This window comes from Taudactylus pleione, unplaced genomic scaffold, assembly GCF_031769625.1.
Source record: "Taudactylus pleione unplaced genomic scaffold, aTauple2 ptg000408l, whole genome shotgun sequence".
In the NCBI taxonomy this organism is placed as follows: Eukaryota; Metazoa; Chordata; class Amphibia; order Anura; family Myobatrachidae; genus Taudactylus; species Taudactylus pleione.
Window position 1 is genome coordinate 1,386,159 of NW_028284810.1, and position 23,906 is coordinate 1,410,064.

Here is a 23,906-nt window from a genome sequence, read left to right on the forward strand (position 1 = left end):
ACTTTTATGAACTTCAACCTTGTACTGTACACTAGATCTAGAATTAGAACATGGATAATGTATGACAAGTTAATATGAACAATGCAAACTGACATACAAATAGAGAGGGCACTGCTCACAAGAATGTGTATGCTGGTTTCCAACTGGTGATCTGCTACACACTGTTTCAATTAGATGAGGAACTGACATCAATTAATATGATACTTGAGATGAACTTATGCTTTGGACCCTTTTGGTTCACAAAAGAAGGTGACAAATATCATTGAGTTTCATGCTAAGAATTTTTCAAACATCGTGGAAAAGATATTAAATCACCCCTATTACATTGAGTGTTGTTTCACATTAATGCACATATGCCAATGACATCACACATCAGCCAGGCACAGCAGAGGAAAAAAAGCATCTATTGCAAATTGCAGCATTTTTTCTAAACAAACACCATTTTAAGGAAGACAATCACACACTTTTCTTTGCAAATATGTGCTCTGAACCATCTATCAAGTTACATAGATAACCAATTAAAAAATAACATTAAGAGGAGTATTCAATTAGGTGCAGGGTTTTCTGTGCGGGGAATAGTTCCGGGTTTCACGCCTGGAGCTATTCAATTAATCAGCATTTTCCCCGTGTGGTAAATTTAGGGTTAATGCATATCATTTAAGTTACAAACTAAAAAACTACACCACTGGTCACTATGAAGTGGGAGCCAACTAATTAATTTGCAGGGACAGTCCCATATTTTAAAAAGTTGTCCCTGGAAATGTTTAGGTTTCAAGAAAGTATTAACTCACCTATTGTGTAAATTTAATGAAGTTTCTAATATCTGTTCAAAGTAATATTTATTAAAGAAGAAGCATTTAAAATGCAAAAAAAAAGAGTGAAATGTTAAAATACATTATATTGCAAATCAACTCCAATAAAAACAGATATATTATTTTATACTTTATATAATAAATGTAACACATATGTATTCTTATGTTGCCTAAATTAAAACAATATTTTGTTGTTATTGAATGCTTGAGCTGTGCTCTTGTTTTATTTAGCAACAGCGCCATCTTGTGGAAATCAATCTAATGACAACTTTCAATGCTTAGCAACATTTACCTGCCCCATCATTAAATAACTAATGCCTTCATGTAATAATGATATGAAATAATTTAAGTAACGTAATTAATTACTTTGTTTATGTAGCTATCACTCAACAAAAACTTTTATTGTGCCCACTTTAACAACGTTAATTTGAGTGAAATTTTCATGTGAGGTCAGAGGCGTCACTGGGTCTGGTGAAACCCTCTGCGCACAGAAAATCCCAATCACATCACTCCGGGGGCATGTACAGCAACCCCTGAGATGCTGGGCTGCCCCCGTAGATTAGTACCTGCACTGTCGGCTCCTCCTCTGTGACAGCAGCAGAGTGCTGCAGGATAGTGTCGTACTGCAGCACCCAGCTCCTGTCACTGATGAGGAGCCAAAATTTTGGTGTCACTCCATCCAAGGTTGACACCCAGGTGTGGCCCACACCCCCATAGTGACGCCACTGTGTATATTAAACTAACGCTCTTAAACTATTATAAATCTCATTTTGGGCCTATGCTATTTAATGATGCACAACAGGTGAAATTATATATCTTATAAAACCAAATGTCATAGACTGAATTATACAGATATGCCTTTCTGCACACCATAAAACAACAGCAGCAAAACATAAGTGGATTCTAAAATGTGCATGAATGCTCAATGTCTGTTTTCCGTAGTCTGTATAGTGGACAATAATGATGAAACTACTTATTGTAAACAGTGTTTTTAAGTGTTATGGAGCGTACACACGGTCAGATTTGTCAGACTTGTCAGATTTGTCAGATGAACGATTGAACGATTAAACGATCTGAACGATTTGAACGATTTGAACGATTGAACGATTTTTGACTGCATTAAAATGAATGGAATCGTCCAAGTCTGACTGCAAACCCATCAGATGTCAGAAATCGTTATCTGACCATCGGGAACGCGCATCGTTGATCGTCCATCGTTCAGGCATGTCAGATATGAACGATTTTCCTTCAGATATGAACGACTGAACGATTTTTAAATCGTTATCGTTCATATCTGAAGGAAAAATCTGATCGTGTGTATGCACCATTACTTGTACAATGGGCCTGATTAATTCAATTTTCATTTCAAGTATACACAAATATACAAGGAATTAATTCCAGTTTAACACTCCCATAGATCTCACAACACAATGCCAATCAATGATACCACAATGCCAGCTCCCACCACCCTACACCTTCAACTATTTAACACAATCACAGCCTGTGGAAAGAAACTATTCAGATGTCTAGAAGTTCTCACCCGATGTGACCTATACCGTCTACCAGAGGGTAACATTTGAAACAAGTGACAACCTGGATGTACATGGTCTGCCACAATATTACCAGCTTGCCTACTAATCCTAGCTAGATATAACTCTTTAAGGGGGGGAAGATCAGTACCAGTATTTTTTTCTGCAGCCCTAACCACTCTCTGCAGTCTGTTCTTCTCTCGTTCTGTGATTGAGCTAAACCAAACAATAATTGATGTACAAAGAACAGACTGAATTATTTTTTGAGTAAAAAAGGACTAACAATCCTTGTGACAGATTAAAATTCCTAAGCTGACGCAAAAAGTACAGCCTCTGCTGAGTACGATTAAGTAATAGCGATTACACACACAGTCTCACTGCGAGGATATGCTAATCCTCTGCGATCGCTATGCAGTTGCAGCACAACATAAGGACCCACCTTACCTTACACACACCCGTAATACTTTGAAAGTCTGCGAAAACATCGGTAACATTGAGTAACTTCAGAGCCTCATGCACACTTGCACAAGCTCTGACCTTACTCAGAAATTGCTAACCTCATAGCGCGCAGTGAAAGCCCAAGTTGCATATGGCATCATAGTGGGCATGCCCCTGCAACGGCATTGAAATGCACTGGCACGCCTGTGTTTCGCCGTTTACCTCTCCCCCCCGTCACCTCCCTCAAATAGTACTTCCTGTCAATCTCTCTGCGATGGGTCTGTGCAGTTACTGCGATCGCTGTCCCGATTGCAGTGGAGTGTTCGCGCACGCGCACTGTGTTGTATATGCATGCGCAGAATGCACCAATCGGATGATTGCGTGCATGTACGCAGTTACAATCGCTGCTCCTCTACATTATTTTTCAACAGTAGTTAAGTCTGACATGATTATAATATGATATTATTTAATTCATAGCGTTACCATGTGTCATATGACAAAAATAGGACACACAGCAATGCAAAGCTCGATCTGCAGATTTTAGCCCTCCTTTAAGTTATCTCACAATGGCAATTTTAGTACAAATCTAACACCTCTTGACTGTCCATATTTAGGAGAAACAGTCCCAATTTATGACTCTAAAGAGAGATCGCATTTGTAGGAGAGTTGGCAGTGCTTCAGTGTTGGGCAAAAATCATTGTCTGTGTTTGGACATGGGTCATAAGGTATATATTTTCATATTTATCAAAATATGGACCAAATAAGATTTGTGTAACCCTTTGCTTTCCTAAAGACCATAGCCTGGAACTAGACACATTTTAGTTACATGTATTTTGTTGTGTGTGGAGTGAACAAGATAATTTTATTTATTATGGTATTGGATGGAATACTATAATTTGGGCCAAATGTAATAGCCTGCGAGTTGCAGAAAGTGGCAATATTTCAGCGATTTAGCTGCAAGATTTAAATTGACAATTGTTTTAAACCAAAACCAATCTATTTTTTGTTCGTTAAAAAAAAAAAAAGTGCTGTTTGAAATCTTGCTGGTAAACTGTTGAAATGTCTGCACTTTCCGCAAATACTGTAGCATTTTAAATACAACATATTTTATTTTCTCATATTATATAGACTGAATTACTAAAACACACTTTTTATGATTCTACTAATGATCATTGAGTACACACAATAAAATGTATTGTCACGTACAGGTCTCACCTAAGTCTCTGTGTGTTACTATTATCTGTTTTGCAATTGTCCATGCTATAGGCTCTTTCACCAACAGGGGTGACCAGGCCCTTCTGAAATGAACTGCAGTTCTGGTTCCTGCCAGAAGTGCTGCTGTATGGACTTTGCTGGAGATCAGGTGCCTGGTGACTGATTTACTGTATTAATTAGCAAGTATGGACTACACCTGTCAGATGGCTTTTTAGTCTGCCTGAAGGACCCCATACATGGGAAAACCACAATTGAACATTTTGAAGATTTATTGCCCGATTTTAGGATTTCCCAATCTAGCAATCTGCGACCATACATTAAAGATCTTTTTCAGTGATTTGCAGATCGATTGCAGGAAACATAGATCTGCTAATCTTAAAAGACCCATCCTTTTACTAGTAACAGTCTGCAAATCTGCTGATCATGTCCATACACTAGCAATCTACAGCCCCAATCGATCTGTGAAATTGAACATGTTGGACAATCTGATTTAACAATTCCAATCATTTTTTGGTTGCAATCTGTGATCTGTGAAGCCCATACATTGCAGATTTTTAAACACAATCGATTGCAAATTGCAGAATTGCCACAATCAATTGCTGATGTATGGGGGCCTTTACCACCAGCCAGTTAGCAAACTCAGGGCCTGATTCAAAGATGGATGCTAATGCAATCACAGCTGTAATTTTGCATGGAACGCAGCTGTGAAAATATGCTAATATTCCCAAGCGCTTAACCGAGCATAGAGGCGCCCAATACTGCCTTCTATATCCGTCCGACATCACGCACCAGTGTAACCATCGATACGCATCGGGCAGTCATGCAGAATATACGGCAAGTCTAAGCTGTCTCAAACACAGCATCTCTCCTGACATGCAGAGAGGTCTCATGCTGCGAAGGTGATCAGTGGCTAATATATGCACACCCATTATAGTGTTTAAATGGTCAGACATGCCTGCGTTTGCCTAATCACCCTGCTGTTACCTCCTCCAAATGCTGACTACCCTTCCCTCACTTTGAGATTGAATCCTCTGTGCATGTGTAGTTGCCAATCAATCTCTGCATGCGCAGTGTGGCTTACATGCAAGCGCAATGGCAAACAAACACTAGATCAGCATAAATATCGGCAAAGCATACATCTCTGCATCAGGCCCTTAATAAACCAGCATTATCATGAACCAAATAATTCCCTAGATTTCAGTTCTGTAGCATTATAATAAAGAAGGCTATGTAGTGCATGAATCTAGTAAGATACAGAGAAATAATGCTATTTAATGGAATACAGGTATACATAAAAAGAAAAAAAAGATGACATACATTACGCCATTACAATCCATTATGAATGCAGCTGCGAGGCTTATCTTCCTTGCCAAACATTCATCGTCTGCTGCCCCGCTCTGTCAGTCCCTCCATTGGTTGCTGGTTTTCTACCGTATTCAATACAAAATACTGTTACTTACACATAAGGCCATTAACCGAATTACACCAACATACATCTCTTCACTCATCTCAAAATATCTCCCAACCCGACCTCTCCGCTCAGCACAAGAACTGCGTCTCTCATCCCCACGCATTACTTGCTCCCATTTACGGTTACAGGACTTTCTTCGGGCTGCACCCACTCTATGGAATACCTTACCACACACAATAAGACTTACCTCTACTCTTCAATCCTTCAAGCGTTCCCTGAAAACTCACCTCTTCAGACAAGCTTATCAGATTCCAGAACCGACCACATAACCTTCATAGCTTCCATGTCTTATCACATCCCCTCTCACAGTCCACACATAACCTCACATATTGTCTTTCTTTCACATACTCCTGACATTTTGCCGACATTCCTGTGTGACTGGATCATGCAGCCACCAAGAAACTCTGCATTCTGGCCGGACCAAATTGCAATATATATAGCACCTATCCTTGTGTATCAATGCCTGTTTCCCTATAGATTGTAAGCTTGCAAGCAGGGCCCTCTTACCTCTATGTCTGTCTGTTATTACCCTGTTTTGTTCTATCAATGTTTCCAATTGTAAAGCGCAACGGAATATGCTGCGCTATATAAGAAACTGTTAATAAATAAATAAAATAAATATCTAAATATACTGCTAAATAGTTTCTATAAAATAAAATAACTATAGAAAAGTACAGTCATTTATATTCAGGTAATCTGTTGGCCATAAACTATGGTTTATGGAACCCAGAGCAAATAAAAATAATTGCACTACTTGAAAACTGTTCTTTAATTCTTATATTAGTACTAACATAAATAAACACTGGAAACACAAATGACGGTAATATGACAACAATGAATACCCACAGTGTTGTTGAATGGCAACTTTAAGTTGATGACTAGTGGTGTCTCTTAAGCCCCCAGAAGCTTTAAGGATTTTGATAGTGTGAAATCAATTTTAGATCCATTTTTATTAATACTCCTGTCAAAAAATATGTAATAACTGTTATTAGTCTGTTACCCACTTCAAAGAGTAAAGTGTGCTGATCATACCCTAGTTAGACACTTCCCAGTCCCTGTACCTCTATAATACATTCATTCAGTCTTTAACTATTATTGTGCAGGGGATCCTGACCAGTTTTTTGTACCAATACATGTAATTCTTCCTCATGCAAAGCAGGAAATCAGATTAAGGAATTAAAGCTGTATCCCATTTTTTAGATCTGACTGATTATTCAGCAGAATTGAAAGATTTTATATTGGATGGAATATACTTTATATCGACAAATAATTACTTTTATTTCAATGGGTCCTACTACTTGCAACAAATAGGAACTGCTATGGGTACCAGGTTCGCCCCCAACTATGCCAATCTTTTCATGGCATTTTGGGAAAGTCAAACCATTTGGCATGGGGATGAGCTGAGGACAGACCTGGTATCCTGGCAAAGATTTATAGATGACATCCTATTTATTTGGATGGGATCAGCAGAAGGTCTTAAGACTTTGTGTCAAGAACTTAATCAAAATGATTTTAATATCAATTTAAGTTTTATAATTAGCCAGGCTGAGATTGTGTTTTTAGATCTATGTGTGTACATCAAAGATGGGAGTTTCACACAAAATAACACAGAAATCCTACAGATTCAAATGGGTATATAGAAAGAAGGAGTCAACACCACGTGAACTGGCTGGAGGTTATCCCCTTCAGCCAGTTGCTGAGAATTAAGAGAAACTGTACTGAATAAGCTATTTGTGATTCTCAAATCTCAGAAATGTCCAATCGCTTTCTGAAAAAAGGCTATAGCCACAATACCATCAATATTGCTAGAGGAAAGGTTGAGAGCAGAGAGAGGTTAGAATCATTGACAAGTAAAGTCAACCAATCTGACCAGCAAAATAATAAGTATGAATGGGCCTTCATAAGCCAATTTAATTCTAATTTTAAACAAATAGAAACGTCTTTTAGAAGAAATTGGCATATTTTAAAAAAGGATCCAGTGATAGGCCAGCAAATACCAGATGCTCCTAATTTTATTTACAGAAAGGCTCCATCATTGAAAGATAACCTTGTAAAAAGCAGTGTGGAAGCCAATAAAAGGACTAGTATTCATTTGCATTGTTTTTATGGTTGTGGTATATGCCTTATGCATAGATCCACTAGAGGCGAAAGCAAAATGTGTGAATTTTCGGCTAATGGATATAATTTCCAATAAATGATTTCATCACATGTAACTCTTAGAATGTTATATATGCTATTCAATGTAAATGTGGCATAATCTATATCAGCAAGACAAGCAGATGCCTGAAAATTAGATTAGTGGAGCACATTTACAATATTAGAAAAGGCCTAGAGACACATACAGTGTAATCTCATTTTAAGGATAAACAGAACTGTAAAGAATGTTATATAAAATCCTTTTGGGGAATACAGACAATTACTCCTAGCTGGAGATAAAAGATTTAGACATAAAATTGTCCCATGCTGAAATGAGATGGATTTATAAACTAGATACACTAGTACCAAAGGGTCTGAATGGAGAATTTGAAATTAAGTGTTTTTTATGAGAATGTTTTCCAAATGTTTATCTATTTTTTAACTCATATGTATTATGTATTTCTATGAGTATTTATTGTTCTAACTATAGTGTTGTATTTATATATTAATTATATTATTTAATTATATATTTCTTGATAATTAAGCTGCTATATCTTGATTTCTATGCTGTTAATACGCTCTATCAACCTGCAAGCTTATCCATTAATTTGAATGATTGAGGAAAAGAAAGAAAACAATTAATCTTTTATTGATGTTTACAATCGACTTCGACTATCTTTAATGTGGGACTCCAATGCCCATCAACAACAACCATAAGGAAGGTGTGGACTCTGTCTAGTGACAACTTCCGGTCTGCAGAGAGACATGGACGACTTCTAGTTCCGGAATCGGTGTTTGTGATGATGCACTTCTGGTTGGCGGTCACATGGGGTGCTGGCGCCGGGAGATGACGCACTTCTGATCTGCGGAAACATGGGCTTTTACACAGGAGATGATATGTTAGATAGGGTATTTAAGGACTTTTGTATTGCTCATCACCCAGCTTCTGAGGAAGGACCAGGCGGTCCGAAACATGTCAAGCTGGTGATGAGATTTATTGCTGTTTTGCTGCCAATACCTGCCAATAAGGATTACCAGTTTCCGGGGCCTGTTGTGACCTTACTCCATATACCATCTGGAGTGGTAGGCATTGTGCAACTTGAAGAGATTATCCCCAAGTGTGGAACCATTGTTGTTGGTTTTATATGCCCATTTGATTTTTACGAAATGTGAGTTTAATGCATTAATAAACCTTTGTTCACTTGTATCAACAGTGTTACACTATTATCTTCTTTCTTTCTTTTGGGAGACTAAAACAAGTGGCATAAACACATGGAATGGATGGAAGGATAACATTTTTGTTATTGAAAACATAAAAAGAAGTGTACAAATAACCAGTTACAGATGAACTTCCCCTGACTTTACTCTGAACTTTATTTTGTAAGAGTAAGAAATTTTCCTTCATTGGTAATTATAGTCAGGTGGACATTAACACTGTGTGGCAGCTCAGCGCCCTCTCCTAACCATATTTGTTTTATTGAAAGCAGGAAATCTGACCAAACATACAAGGGAAGTAAATGACAAAAATTGCTATTCATGTTGCTGTTCAATAATATTACACACATCATATAACCACCTCATCATTGTGAGCAAAAATATATATAATTTCCATTATAGAACGAGCAAGGGTTATTTATTAATGCATGTCTATCCTAATTGTCAGTAGCCATGGCTACTGTTATGTGAACAGATCTTGTGGTTTTCTGCAAACTGTGCATGTACCATAGAAAGCATTTGCACATTAAGCATGCTACACACCATGCATATACACAGGGATGAAGATTGAAGGTGCAGATTAACTGATTTGTCAATTGTCCATTGACAGATCCCTATTTCCATGAAATGGCATTTCTGGGTGGCAACGGCGACCATACAAATGCACAGAACAGATCCATCTCATTGGAGTGGGCATCCAGGTCAACTTCCGCACTCACTCATAATGTCCAGATGAAGGATGGCATGCCTGTTTCTGATACATGTTTTGCAACCAACATGGGGTGGGTGAATGTGTAGATGCAAATGGATGATGCTGTAGACAGAAAAACAGTGGCCATCAACCTGAACAGAGATGGATAATCTGCATAGACTGGTGGATGCCCGCAGATGCATGAGACTCAGAATCATATATATGCTTTGACTAATACATTTGTTAAAACAATGTCTATTTATTAGTAGTATTAGTAGTCATTTTTCCATTATTGAGCAGTGGTGCCACAGTAAAAAAATAAATAAATCTCACCTTTAACCATTTAACCATTTATTACTTCAACACCCACCAGAAGGGCTGTTGGGAGGAGCTCAGGTGCTTTCAGAATAATAGGGGGAGGGGATATGCATTTTTCTGTGTGGTCTTGATTTTCCTAGGAACTGGTACTGTGTGACATTATGACAGCCGATCTCATGCTGTGAGTTTCCCTTTTAGAGTGTCACCAGCTCACCCTGTTATAGGTGCTTATGTTGGAGAACCCAATCTTGCTCATCATGGATACATTCAGGAAAATTATTAGTTGGCCACCTTAGATATTTGTTCATTTTATACTGCAACTCCTTATGTTTCAATATTTTGGCTGCAGTGTTTTACATATCTTGCAACTTTTTATGCTACTATTGTCTCTAAACTAGAGATTTGACCTTACCCTGTTTTGGTTTTGTTTCGGATCTGGATTCATCTATGTGATGTGTTTTGCAAAACTACCCTCAAGTGTTTTGGTTCTGGATCTGATTTCTTTTTAAAAAACAAATAGTTAAAAAGCTTTTAAAATCATTTAATTTTTTCAACCCAAAATACGGATTTAAAATCCAAATTCCGAATTGTGGGAAGATCAGAATTGCGACTCAAATCTGTGCAAATCTTCTCAGGAGATGAGAACCCGATTCGGATCTGTTCAGATTCACAAAATTTGTGCGGATTCGGATTTCTGGAGAACCGATCTGCACATCTCTACTCTATACTATATAATTCTTAAATAAAAAGACATTTTAAAAAAGTTTTAAATAATTCAATGTAATTTAATAATGAATACAACTTCATCCATCAGTTAATTGTGATTTTTCAGTAAATCATTATAACATACAAATTTTTGATGTTTGGCTTAGGGATGTGCGCCCACCCCTGTGTTTTGGTTTTGGACCTGTTTCTCCTTCAAGGTTTTGGATCTGTATTTTTTTTTACAAAACCACCCTAGCGTGTTTTGGTTTTGGATCACATCATTTGGGTGTGTTTTTGTTCCTACAATATTATTAACCTCAATAACATTTATTTCCAGTCATTTCCACTCAATTTTGACCACCTCACAGCTCACAATATTTATTTCATCCAGTTTAGGCCAAAAGGTTGCACCAAGCTAGCTGGCTGAATAAACTAAACGACAGCAGTGGGCGGCACTAATGTGACATTTCAGCTTCCAACATGGCACAGAGTGGCACTGCAGTGGCAGACAGGATGGCAGTTTAATAAACTATAAAATTAAAAATGTCAGGCAGCAATGCCTCAAACAGCGCATGATTCAAAGAAAAGAGGTGCAAGATGGAATTGTCCTTGGGCCCTTCCACCCACCCTTATGTTGTATATAGTAAACCATACATGCACAGTTTAATAAACCAATCACTTAAGCAACAGGGACTGCCAATTGTGGCTGAAGCAAGTGGTTTGTTTGGGCCCCCATAAAACAAGCTACCAATGGGCAGCTGACATTGCTGGCAATGATCTCTCTGTGCAGAAACTGTCTTTACAGAGACAAGATGTCTTCCTCGTGAAATTTGTAGTTAATTTTGATGAACATTATCTTTTCCAAGTTTTGAGAAATCGCTGACAAGGTTCCCGGTTGTGCTGAAAACTCTTTCTGAGTACACACTGGAGGGTGGGCAGCTCAAGTAAAGCAAAGCTAGTTTGTGCAAAGGCCTCCAAATTGCCTTTTTTTCCTGCCAGTAGTGAAACGGACTGTCTGACATCCCTTTTTGGATGCTATCATTAAAATAGTCCTCAACCATTCTTTGACTGGTGATCATATCAGATGGAGTCACAGTAGAAGTCTCATTAATTGTAGGCAATTCTTTTAGACCCGACAAGATGTCAAAACTTGGTTGTGTTGACTCATCTGCATCACCAGTGGGTCTTTTTTAGGGGAAGTTTAGTTTTTTCCTGGTTTGCACTTGTTGGAGAAATTGAAGGAGGAGCCACTTGAGCTGAAAATTTCCTTACCAATAGCTCTTTGCATCTATTCAGATCTGTGTCCGCTGGGAAGAAAGACACGACGTATGACTTAAACCTAAGATCCAGCACGGTTGCCAAAATGTATTGATCCAATTGTAAGAACTGACAACCTTTGGATCCTGGTGAAGCGAATAAAGGACCTGATCTACCAGTCCAACATTCTTAGCGGAATCGATTCATTTCAGCTTCTCCTTCAATTTCTCAAGTTTTTTTTCCAACAGTCTAATTAGGGGAATTACCTCACTTCAAAGGTGACTACTTTGAAGGGTTTCAGCACTTTGCACAACATGGAAAGTATTTTCCATTGAGCCAATGTCATAGTTTGTTGTGTACCTTTGGATGGCTTTTTGCTGTTCCTCCATTCGCTGAAGCATATAAAGGGTGGAGTTCCACCTTGTAACTACCTCTTGCTTCAGCTGGTGACAGGGCAAATTCAACATTTCTTGCAGGTGCTGTAATCTTCTACATGCACCTGCTGAATGGTGAAAATGTCCAGAAATTTTGTGGGCCACAGAGAGCATCTCCTGCATGGAACTGTCATTTTTTTAAAAAATTGCACCCCCAAGTTGATTGTGTGAGCACAACATGGGACATGTTGGAATTCACCCTGCTGTAATGCTCTCACAATATTGGTGGCATTGTCAGAATTACAAATCCCAAGGAGAGTCCAAGAGGGATAAGCAATTTTGCAATGGCTTCCCTGAGTTTTGAGAGGTTGTCAGCGTTATGCCTCTTAGTGAAACTGGTGATCTAGAGAGTACAGAAACAGACAAATCTCAGGTGCACAACTCCAAATTATTAATAATATATATAAATGCAATAACATTTTGCAATCAATAGAGGTTTTAGCATAATCATGGCCAAGGTTATGGGCCTACCCACCATATCCAGGTAACCTCTTTCGGGTAGGTCCCTAACATACTAAGGTTAAAATCCAGAGCGCAGGACCCCCCAAAACCGTCCCAGCTAAGCCGCCCCAGGGCACCACCATAGTAAGAAAAGTGCAGTGAAAAGAGATAGTTAGGAGCAGCTGCAGCTGCATATAAAGAATGAAAATAAAAAAGTGAGGCATATATATATTAGACACACAGTGAAGGGTTAAAATGTGTTATAAAGGAAACTGTGTTATAATGCAGTGCCCTGAGACAGACCAACCAACGCAATCCAGGGGGACCCACGCCCCAAAAATGAACCAAAATTGCACTACAGTATATAACTTGTAGGACTTACCTAGAATTGTGCCTAATACAGTGTGCATATACATTACCATACTCCATGCTTTTAAACCAATAAGGAAGGGTGCTAGTCCAGAATGAGGGTGTCTCCTTTCCCTCAGATGTGCAATAAAGCACATTAAATGGAGTATATGGAAAAGATTTCTGGACTGCATAACCTGACTATATATGTAATGGGAGGTGCTACCTGATGAGACTAATTGCAGGCACAGAAACAGACAAATCTCAGGTGCACAACTCCAAATTATTAATAATATATATAAATGCAATAAAATTTTGCAATCAATAGAGGTTTTTAGCATAATCATAGCCAAGGTTATTGGCCTACCCACCATATCCAGGTAACCTCTTTCAGGTAGGTCCCTAACATACTAAGGTTCAAATCCAGAGCGCAGGACCCCCCAAAACCGGCCCAGCTAAGCCGCCCCAGGGCACCACCATAGTAAGAAAAGTGCAGTGAAAAGAGATAGTTAGGAGCAGCTGCAGATGCATATAAAGAATGAAAATAAAAAAGTGAGGTACATATATATTAGACACACAGTGAAGGGTTAAAATGTGTTATAAAGGAAAATGTGTTATAATGCAGTGCCCTGAGACAGACCAACCAACGCAATCCAGGGGGACCCACGCCCCAAAAATGAACCAAAATTGCACTACAGTATATAACTTGTAGGACTTACCTAGAATTGTGCCTAATACAGTGTGCATATACATTACCATACTCCATGCTTTTAAACCAATAAGGAAGGGTGCTAGTCCAGAATGAGGGTGTCTCCTTTCCCTCAGATGTGCAATAAAGCACATTAAATGGAGTATATGGAAAAGATTTCTGGACTGCACAACCTGACTATATATGTAATGGGAGGTGCTACCTGATGAGACTAATTGCAGGCACAGAAACAGACAAATCTCAGGTGCACAACTCCAAATTATTAATAATATATATAAATGCAATAACATTTTGCAATCAATAGAGGTTTTTAGCATAATCATGGCCAAGGTTATGGGCCTACCCACCATATCCAGGTAACCTCTTTCGGGTAGGTCCCTAACATACTAAGGTTCAAATCCAGAGTGCAGGACCCCCCAAAACTGGCCCAGCTAAGCCGCCCCAGGGCACCACCATAGTAAGAAAAGTGCAGTGAAAAGAGATAGTTAGGAGCAGCTGCAGCTGCATATAAAGATTCTAGAAATCTTTTCCATATACTCCATTTAATGTGCTTTATTGCACATCTGAGGGAAAGGAGATGCCCTCATTCTGGACTAGCACCCTTCCTTATTGGTTTAAAAGCATGGAGTATGGTAATGTATATGCACACTGTATTAGGTACAATTCTAGGTAAGTCCTACAAGTTATATACTGTAGTGCAATTTTGGTTCATTTTTGGGGCGTGGGTCCCCCTGGATTGCGTTGGTTGGTCTGTCTCAGGGCACTGCATTATAACACATTTTCCTTTATAACACATTTTAACCCTTCACTGTGTGTCTAATATATATGTACCTCACTTTTTTATTTTCATTCTTTATATGCAGCTGCAGCTGCTCCTAACTATCTCTTTTCACTGCACTTTTCTTACTATGGTGGTGCCCTGGGGTGGCTTAGCTGGGCCAGTTTTGGGGGGTCCTGCGCTCTGGATTTGAACCTTAGTATGTTAGGGACCTACCCGAAAGAGGTTACCTGGATATAGTGGGTAGGCCCATAACCTTGGCCATGATTATGCTAAAAACCTCTATTGATTGCAAAATGTTATTGCATTTATATATATTATTAATAATTTGGAGTTGTGCACCTGAGATTTGTCTGTTTCTGTGCCTGCAATTAGTCTCATCAGGTAGCACCTCCCATTACATATATAGTCAGGTTGTGCAGTCCAGAAGTCTTTTCCATGATCTACAGAGTAGCCTGCCTTTGAATGAGCTGCTGTTTCTTAGAAGATGCTGCTGCTGTTGGTGCCACTGAAGGCAATACACCTACGCATGTAATCTTGCATTTGCCCTGTTCCACTCATCCACATATTTGTGGTTAAGTGGACAGTGGGTACAATGGCATTTTGGTGGACACCAATTAAGTTTTTTTAACGTCCCTGTACAGGCCAGGAATTGCTTTTTTTAATGAAGTGGAACCTAGATGGGATTTGGTACCAGGGACACAGTACCTCAATTAGCTGTCTAAAACCCACTGTACTAATGGCGGATATCGGATGCACATCTAATACCAGCATAGATGTTATGGTGTCATTGATCCCCTGTGCAACTGGGTGACTGCTGTCATACTTGCTCCCCCTTGCAAAGGATTGTTTAACAGTCAAATTTTTTTAATTACTACTAGTAGTCTTCCTGGTCCCCTTCTGGGATAAACATCCATTCCCAGCAGCAGCAGGCACGCTCAAGGATTCTTCTGAGGAATCAAGGATATGGAAGGACTGAATTAGCCTTATCAAATTGGATGCAGGACTAGTTCCAATCATGATTGAGGATATTGCTGATGAAGGTGTTGGTGGTGAACATGCCAGGTACTTGGATCTAGTAGAGAGAAGGGAGCTAGCTGATGCTGGACTGCTTGTTACTTTTTTAGACAAAATTTCTGAATTTTGCAAACACGTTGGTTGGATGCACTGTAGATGACATATCAGGGAGGAGGTTTCTAGATGGTTATGGTCCCTACCTCTTCTTACACTGGCATGACAATATGTACAGATGGATTGACAATTGTTGTCCAGATTTGGGTAGAAATTATTCCAAACATAATAAGTGGAATTTTTTGTTTTACGCCCAGGCATGACAATGGACTTTTCCTTATCATGGGCAACAACTGTTTCCACTGGGGCCTGATTTACACAAACAACATCCTCATCAACAACATCCACATCATCAGCATCCTCACTAGCGTCAGCTACACAAATATCCTCCTCATCCTGGTGCACTTCCACAGATGCATCCTGGATTTCTATGTCAGCATGTTGACTTGTGCTGCTCATCCCCACATTTGCAGAGGATGCACAAGTAGTGGAAGTAGGCTCATCTTCAAGTACAGTTTTGGAAAGGTCAGGCTCATATATGGCACCTGTAGAAACGCTTAGACTCTCCTCAGAGATTTGTGACATTTCTGAACGCACAGTTGGATCTGGGAGAAGGGCTTACATTATCATAAGAGGCAGAACCACCAGTCATAAATAAAGGCCAAGGCCTTAGACTTTCCTTGCCACTTTGTGTGGTGAAAGGCATATTGCCATTTTTCTGTCTTTCTGCAAGTAACTTTCCCTTTGATGTTTTCTTCTTTACCAATGTAAAAGTTTGGTTCTTTCATTTTAGATGCCCTGATTTAAGCCCTGTATGCCCTTTGGCATTGGCTTTAATAGATGACGTAGACGGACTGGTATCGCCATGACTGGTGGCACTGGCAGCAGCTCCAACACTAGTATGTGGTTCCTGCTCTCCTCTCAAATGATCGTTCTCCCTATTAACAAACACGAATGAAGTGGGGTACATCAATTTGTACCAACTTTAAATATTACACTGCGGTATCAATGACCTACAGTGTCACAATACTGTTTTGAATAATACACTGCATTTCCACTTAGTGTCAAAATATTTTTTATGAATACACTGCGCTACCACTTAGTGTCAAAATACATGTTGAATATTACACTGCGTTTACTTTCGACTTACAGTGTCAATATATTTTTTATGAATACACTGTCCTACCACTTACAAAGTCAAAATACGTGTTGAATATTACACTGCATTTCCACTTAGTGTCACAATATTTTTTATGAATACACTGCGCTATCCCTTACAGTGTCAGAATATATTTTCTGAATATATTACAATGCGGTATTACTGACCGAATTATACACTGCAGTATGATGAACCTACAGTGTCACTCACAATATGGCCACCAGCATTACAGTGATTTGGATAAACTGGGGTGGTATGGCATATAGCTACACAGTGTGGGATACAGCACAAAACAAATATTTGTAACTTTTTTTAACTAATTTTTTTTTTACTCTTCGTTTATTTACATTTTTTTTATAGCCCGTGGATAGTCGGCACACTAGATGGACAGCACAACCCTGGATTAGCAAAGCAATGATAAATAACACAGTCCCCTGGACAGAGCACAGCAGGCCCTGCCTGGATTGGACAACACAGCCCAGCATAAAACAGGCCAGCACATCCCTGTATTGGACAACACAGCACAGCACTGCACACCCCTGTATTGGACAACACAGACCCCCTTGGACAAAGCACAGCTCTGACAGCCTGGGACTCAACAAGCAAATGGCGATGATCACGGCAGGGAGGGACTTATATACAATCCAAAACCTGTGAGAATCTGGCAGTGGGATGACGATGTTTTGCTTCATGTTGGGATCCCAGTTAGGCGGGAAAACCCGAGCCGGACTTGGACCCTGGCCCGGATTGCAAAGTTCGGGTGGGTCTGGTTTTCAGAGAACCGGACCCGCTCATCTCTAAGTCTGGATAAATAAATTCCATACTAAATTATCTAATGATGTAAACCTACTAAAAAAAATGGGTTGTTTGCAGAGCTGGATTTAGACCTCAAGGGTCCCTAGGCAAGATATTGGTTAGGGGCACCCTCCCTCAAAGAATCCTGTGCATATATTACAGTAGGTGTCACTGGAGCAAGACACACACATCATATTATATACATGCATCATATTATATATATATATATATATATATATATATATTTATTTATATATATATATATATATATATTTATATATATATATATATATATATATATATATATATATAAATATATATATTAGGGGTGTGCACCGGCCACTTTTCGTGTTTTGTGTTTTGGTTTTGGATCTGGATCTTTCTTCGTGTTTTGGATCTGGATTGGTTTTGCCAAAACCACGCTTCCGTGTTTTGGGTTCTGGGTTTTGTGTTTTGGATCTGTATTTTTTTTTTAAAAAGCATAAAAACTGCTAAAATCACAGAATTTGTGTGTTTTTCTGCTCCTATGCTATTATTAACCTCAATAACCTTATTTTCCACTCATTTCCAGTCTATTCTGAACACCTCACACCTCACAATAGTGTTTTTATATCCAAAAGGTTGCACCGAGGTAGCTGGATGACTATGCTAAGAGATACAAGTGGGCGACACAAACACGTGGTCCATCTAGGAGTGACACTGCAGTGGCAGACAGGATGGCAGTTTGAAAAACTAGGCCCCAAACAGTACATAATTCAAAGAAAAAGAAGAGGTGCAAGATGGAATTGTCCTTGGGCCCTCCCACCCACCCTTATGTTGTATAAACAGGACATGCAGACTTTAACAAACCAATCATTTCAGCGCCAGGGTCTGCCACACGACTGTGGCTGAAATGATTGGTTCGTTTGGGCCCCCACAAAACAAGCTGGCAAGTAATCTGTCCCTGCACAAACTGGCTCTACGGAGGCAAGATGTCGTCCTCATCCTCCTCATCCACCGATTCCTCACCCTCTTCAGTGTTGTGTACATCCTCATCCTCACAGAGTATTAATTCGTCCCCGCTGGAATCCACAACCACAGGTCCCTCTGTACGTTCTGGAGGCTGGTCTCCCTGGAAGAGTTGATAATTCATTTTATGAACATCATCTTCTCCACATTTTGTGGAAGCAACCACCTACGCCTTTCGCTGACAAGGTTCCCGACTGCACTAAACACTCTTTCGGAGTACACACTGGAGGGGGGGCAACTCAGGTAAAATAGAGCCAGTTTGTACAGGGACCTCCAAATTGCTTCTTTTTCCTGCCAGTACAGGTACGGACTGTCTGACATGCCTACTTGGATGCTGTCACTGATGTAATCCTTTAACAGACAGACGCACGCTTGTCGCTGCTGCTTTGAGGATGCAAGTGCGGCTACAGCCCACACATTTCACAAAGACAGAAAAAAAAAGAAGAATATTTTTATTGTTTGTGGAGCGCACTTTGAGGGTTACACCTCCCTTTAACAGACAGACACATGCTTGTCGCTGCTGCTTTGAGGACAGTATCATATGCAGTGACAGTAGACTTGTCAGAAATTGTTGGCACGTCCTTCAGTCCGGACCAGATGTCCAAACCGGCCCTTGACTTATGACACAGGCGCACGCTTGGCGCTGTTACTGTGTTGATGCACATGCGGCTACATCGCACACAAGTCACAAACACATAAAAAAAATAGTTTTATATTTTTTGGAGCACTTTGAGGGTTACACCACCCTTTAACAGACAGACGCACGCTTGTCGCTGCTGCTTTGAGGATGCAAGTGCGGCTACAGCCCACACAATTCACAAAGACAGAAAAAAAAGAAGAATTTTTTTATTGTTTGTGGAGCGCACTTTGAGGGTTACACCACCCTTTAACAGACAGACGCATGCTTGTCGCTGCAGCTTTAAGGATGCAGGTGCGGCTACAGCCCACACATTTCACAAAGAGAAAAAAAAAGAAGAATTTTTTTATTGTTTGTGGAGCGCACTTTGAGGGTTACACCACCCTTTAACAGACAGACGCACGCTTGTCGCTGCTGCTTTAAGGATGCAGGTGCGGCTACAGCCCACACATTTCACAAAGAGAAAAAAAAAGAAGAATTTTTTTATTGTTTGTGGAGCGCACTTTGAGGGTTACACCACCCTTTAACAGACAGACGCACGCTTGTCGCTGCTGCTTTAAGGATGCAGGTGCGGCTAAAGCCCACACATTTCACAAAGAGAAAAAAAGAAGAATTTTTTTATAGTTTGTGGAGCGCACTTTGAGGGTTACACCACCCTGTAACAGACAGACGCACACTTGTCGCTGCTGCTTTGAGGATGCAGGTGGAATCTAGACGGGATTTGGAACCGGGGACACACTACCTCCATCAATTGTCTAAATCCCACTGCACTAATGGCGGATACCGGACGCAAGTCTAACACCAACATAGCAGTCAAGGCCTCAGTTATACATTTTGCTTCAGGATGACTGCTGTCGTACTTCATCCTCATTGCTAGGGACTTTTGGAGGGTCAATTGTTTAGTAAAAGTAGTGGTGTTCCTACTTCCTCTCAGGGATGATGAACAACTCCCAGCAGCAGCAACAGCACTAGGAGGAAGTGGTTCTTGATCTTTCCCTATTTTATTTTTATCAGAGAAAGTTTGGTCCTCCATTTATGTTATATTGATATATACATGCGGCTAAGGCGCACACAAACACAAAAAATATTTTTTTATTTTTGCTGGAGAGTAGTGCACTTTGTGGGTTACACCACCCTTTAAGAAATGAGCCAGCCGGCTCTTTACTTATGGGACACAGGCGCTCGCTTGGCGCTGCTCCTTTGTTGATGCACGTGCAGCCACAGTGCACACAATTCACAAACACAGAAAATATTTTTTTATTTGGTTTGGAGTGTACTTTGGGGGTTACAGCACCCTTTAACGGTCAAGCCAGCCGGCCCTTTACTTATGACACAGGCGCACGCTTGGCACTACTTTGTTGATGCACATGCGGCTACTGCGCACACAATTCACAAACACAGAAAATATTTTTTTATTTGGTTTGGAGTGTACTTTGGGGGTTACAGCACCCTTTAACGGTCAAGCCAGCCGGCCCTCTACTTATGACACAGGCGCACGCTTGGCTCTACTTTGTTGATGCACATGCGGCTACTGCGCACACAATTCACAAACACAGAAAATATTTTTTTATTTGGCTTGGAGTGTACTTTGGAGGTTATAGCACCCTTTAATGGTCAAGCCAGCTGGCCCTTTACTTATGACACAGGCGCACGCTTGGCACTACTTTGTTGATGCACGTGCGGCTACTGCGCACACAATTCACAAACACAGAAAATATTTTTTTATTTGGTTTGGAGTGTACTTTGGGGGTTACAGCACCCTTTAACGATCAAGCCAGCCGGCCCTTTACTTATGACACAGGCGCACGCTTGGCACTACTTTGTTGATGCACGTGCGGCTACTGCGCACACAATTCACAAACACAGAAAATATTTTTTTATTTGGTTTGGAGTGTACTTTGGGGGTTACAGCACCCTTTAACGGTCAAGCCAGCCGGCCCTTTACTTATGACACAGGTGCACGCTTGGCTACTGTGGCTACTGCGCACACAATTCACAAACACAGAAAAAATATATTTTTTTTTAGCACTTGGGGGGAGCACCCCTGATGGACATAGCACCCCCTGGACAACACTACAGCACCCCTTTAGGACTGGGACACTGCACAGGACTTTGGAGTGGACACAGCCCCTATGTACAACTGACTGGACAACACAGTCCAGCCAGCCCCTATGGACTTTGAAGTAGTGGACACAGCCCCTATGGACAACAGCAGCACAGCACAACACAGCCAGCCCCTATGGACTTTGAAGTAGTGGACACAGCCCCTATGGACAACAGCAGCACAGCGCAGCACAGCACAACACTACTCTGCACTACACTACACAGCCCAGCCAGCCCTAACTCCCACCCTCCCTCTTCACTGTCCACAGCCGAGTGAGAAAATGGCGCCGACGTGGGTACCTTATATAGGATCCAAAACCCGCGAGACCCGGAAGGCGGGATGATGACGTTTTGCCTCGATTTCAGATCCGAGTCAGGCGGGAAAAGTCGAGCCTGACTCGGATCGGCCTCAGATCGGGGGGGCTCGGGGGGTTCGGATTTCAGAAATCCGAACCCGCTCACCCCTAATATATACTTAGTTTTATTTCTCCAAAAGAAACCTGTCCAATCTGTGGAAAGGAGTAGGCAGCCCTCTTGATGAAAAGGTTTTAGGACGTTGAAACATTGACTATGTATTTTATCCATCGGTGATCAATACACATTTTTTTGGAGACAAAAGAATGCCACCTATTCTTTTCCACACGGGGAGGGCCAGGTTTTCCTTATCTTTCTCCAGTGACACCTACTGTACTATATGCACAGTTACTACAGTCTTCCTAGATCACATTTTTTATATATATGTATATATATAGATAGATAGATAGATATCTATATATCATCCTGTAACAAATATATACATGAAATGAGTGTGTATGTATGTGTATACATATATACATACATACATACACACACAGTGTGATAGGCGAGATGGGATGAAAGAGGTTCAAATGAACAGAGGAAGACAGGAGGAAAAACAGTGAGAGACTGTAGGAAAGGGAGAAGAACAGAGGGAGATGGGAGGAAAGGGGGAAGAACAGAGAGAGACGGCAGGAAAGGAGGAAGAACAGAGATAGACGGGAGGAATGGGAGAAGAACAGAGGGAGATAGGAGGAAAGGGAAGAACAGAGGGAGATGGGAGGAAAGGGGGAAGAACAGAGGGAGATGGGAGGAAAGGGGGAAGAACAGAGGGAGACGGGAGGAAAGGGGGAAGAACAGAGGGAGACAGGAGGAAAGGGGAAAGAACAGAGGGAGACAGGAAGAAAGGGGGAAGAACAGAGGGAGATGGGAGGAAAGGGGGAAGAACAGAGGGAGACGGAGGAAAGGGGGAAGAACAGAGGGAGACGGGAGGAAAGGAGGAAAAACAGAGGGAGACAGGAGGAAAGGGAAGAATAGAGGGAGACGGGAGGAAAGGGGGAAGAACAGAGGGAGATGGGAGGAAAGGGGAAAGAAAAGAGGGAGATGGGAGGAAAAACAGTGAGAGACTGTAGGAAAGGGGGAAGAACAGAAGGAGATGGGAGGAAAGGGGGAAGAACAGAGGGAGATGGGAGGAAAGGAGGAAGAACAGAGGGAGATGGGAGGAATGGGGGAAGAACAGAGGGAGACGGGAGGAAAGGGGAGAACAGAGGGAGATGGGAGGAAAGGGGGAATCACAGAGGGAGACGAGAGGAAAGGAGGAAGAACAGGGGGAGACAGGAGGAAAGGTGGAAGAACAGAGGGAGACGGGAGGAAAGGGGGAAAAACAGAGGGAGACGTGAGGAAAGGGGGAAGAACAGAGGGAGATGGGAGGAAAGGGGGAAGAACAGAGGGAGATGGGAGGAAAGGGGGAAGAACAGAGGGAGACGGGAGGAAAGGGGGAAGAACAGAGGGAGACGGGGAACAGAGGGAGATGGGAAGAAAGGGGGAAGAACAGAGGGAGACGTTAGGAAAGTGGGAGGAACAGAGGGAGACGGGAGGAAAAGGGGAGGAATAGAGGGAGAAGGGAGGAAAGGGGGAAGAACAGAGGGAGATGGGAGGAAAGGGGGAAGAACAGAGGGAGATGGGAGGAAAGGGGGAGGAACAGAGGGAGACGGAGGAAAGGGGGAAGAACAGAGAGAGATGGGAGGAAAGGGGGAAGAACAGAGGGAGACGGGAGGAAAGAGGGAAGAACAGAGGGAGACGGGAGAAGGTGAGAGAACAGAAAATAAGAAAAAAACACCTACACAATAGGTAGTAACTCAGCACATTATATATATATATAAATATATAAATACTATAATCTAGTGACATTGTAAAAACTGTGCATATATCGAGTAGGTGTCACCAGGTCAAGTCTTGATGAGAAAAAAAAACAATAATATTAAAATATATATATATATATATATTTATACATATATACAGTATATTTATATATATATATATACTACAACCAATGGCGGCACTCCGGATAACAAACGATGCGGACACTTAGCTGGTTTCAGCGACGTTTCAGCGCCTTTAATCAGCGCTTTTATCAAGCATATACAGTAATACAAAAGTGAATAACAGACTTAAATAGCTCACCACCCCGCAGGCCAAACCTCCGATGTAGCACACGTGCGCTGCCAGACAGCAGTCGCACAGGACATGACGTCATGGTCAGCCGCTGGTGTAACCATAGTGATGTGAATGCACACTAATACTCACTGTGACTGCTCATCGAATGATCATAAAATAAAAGC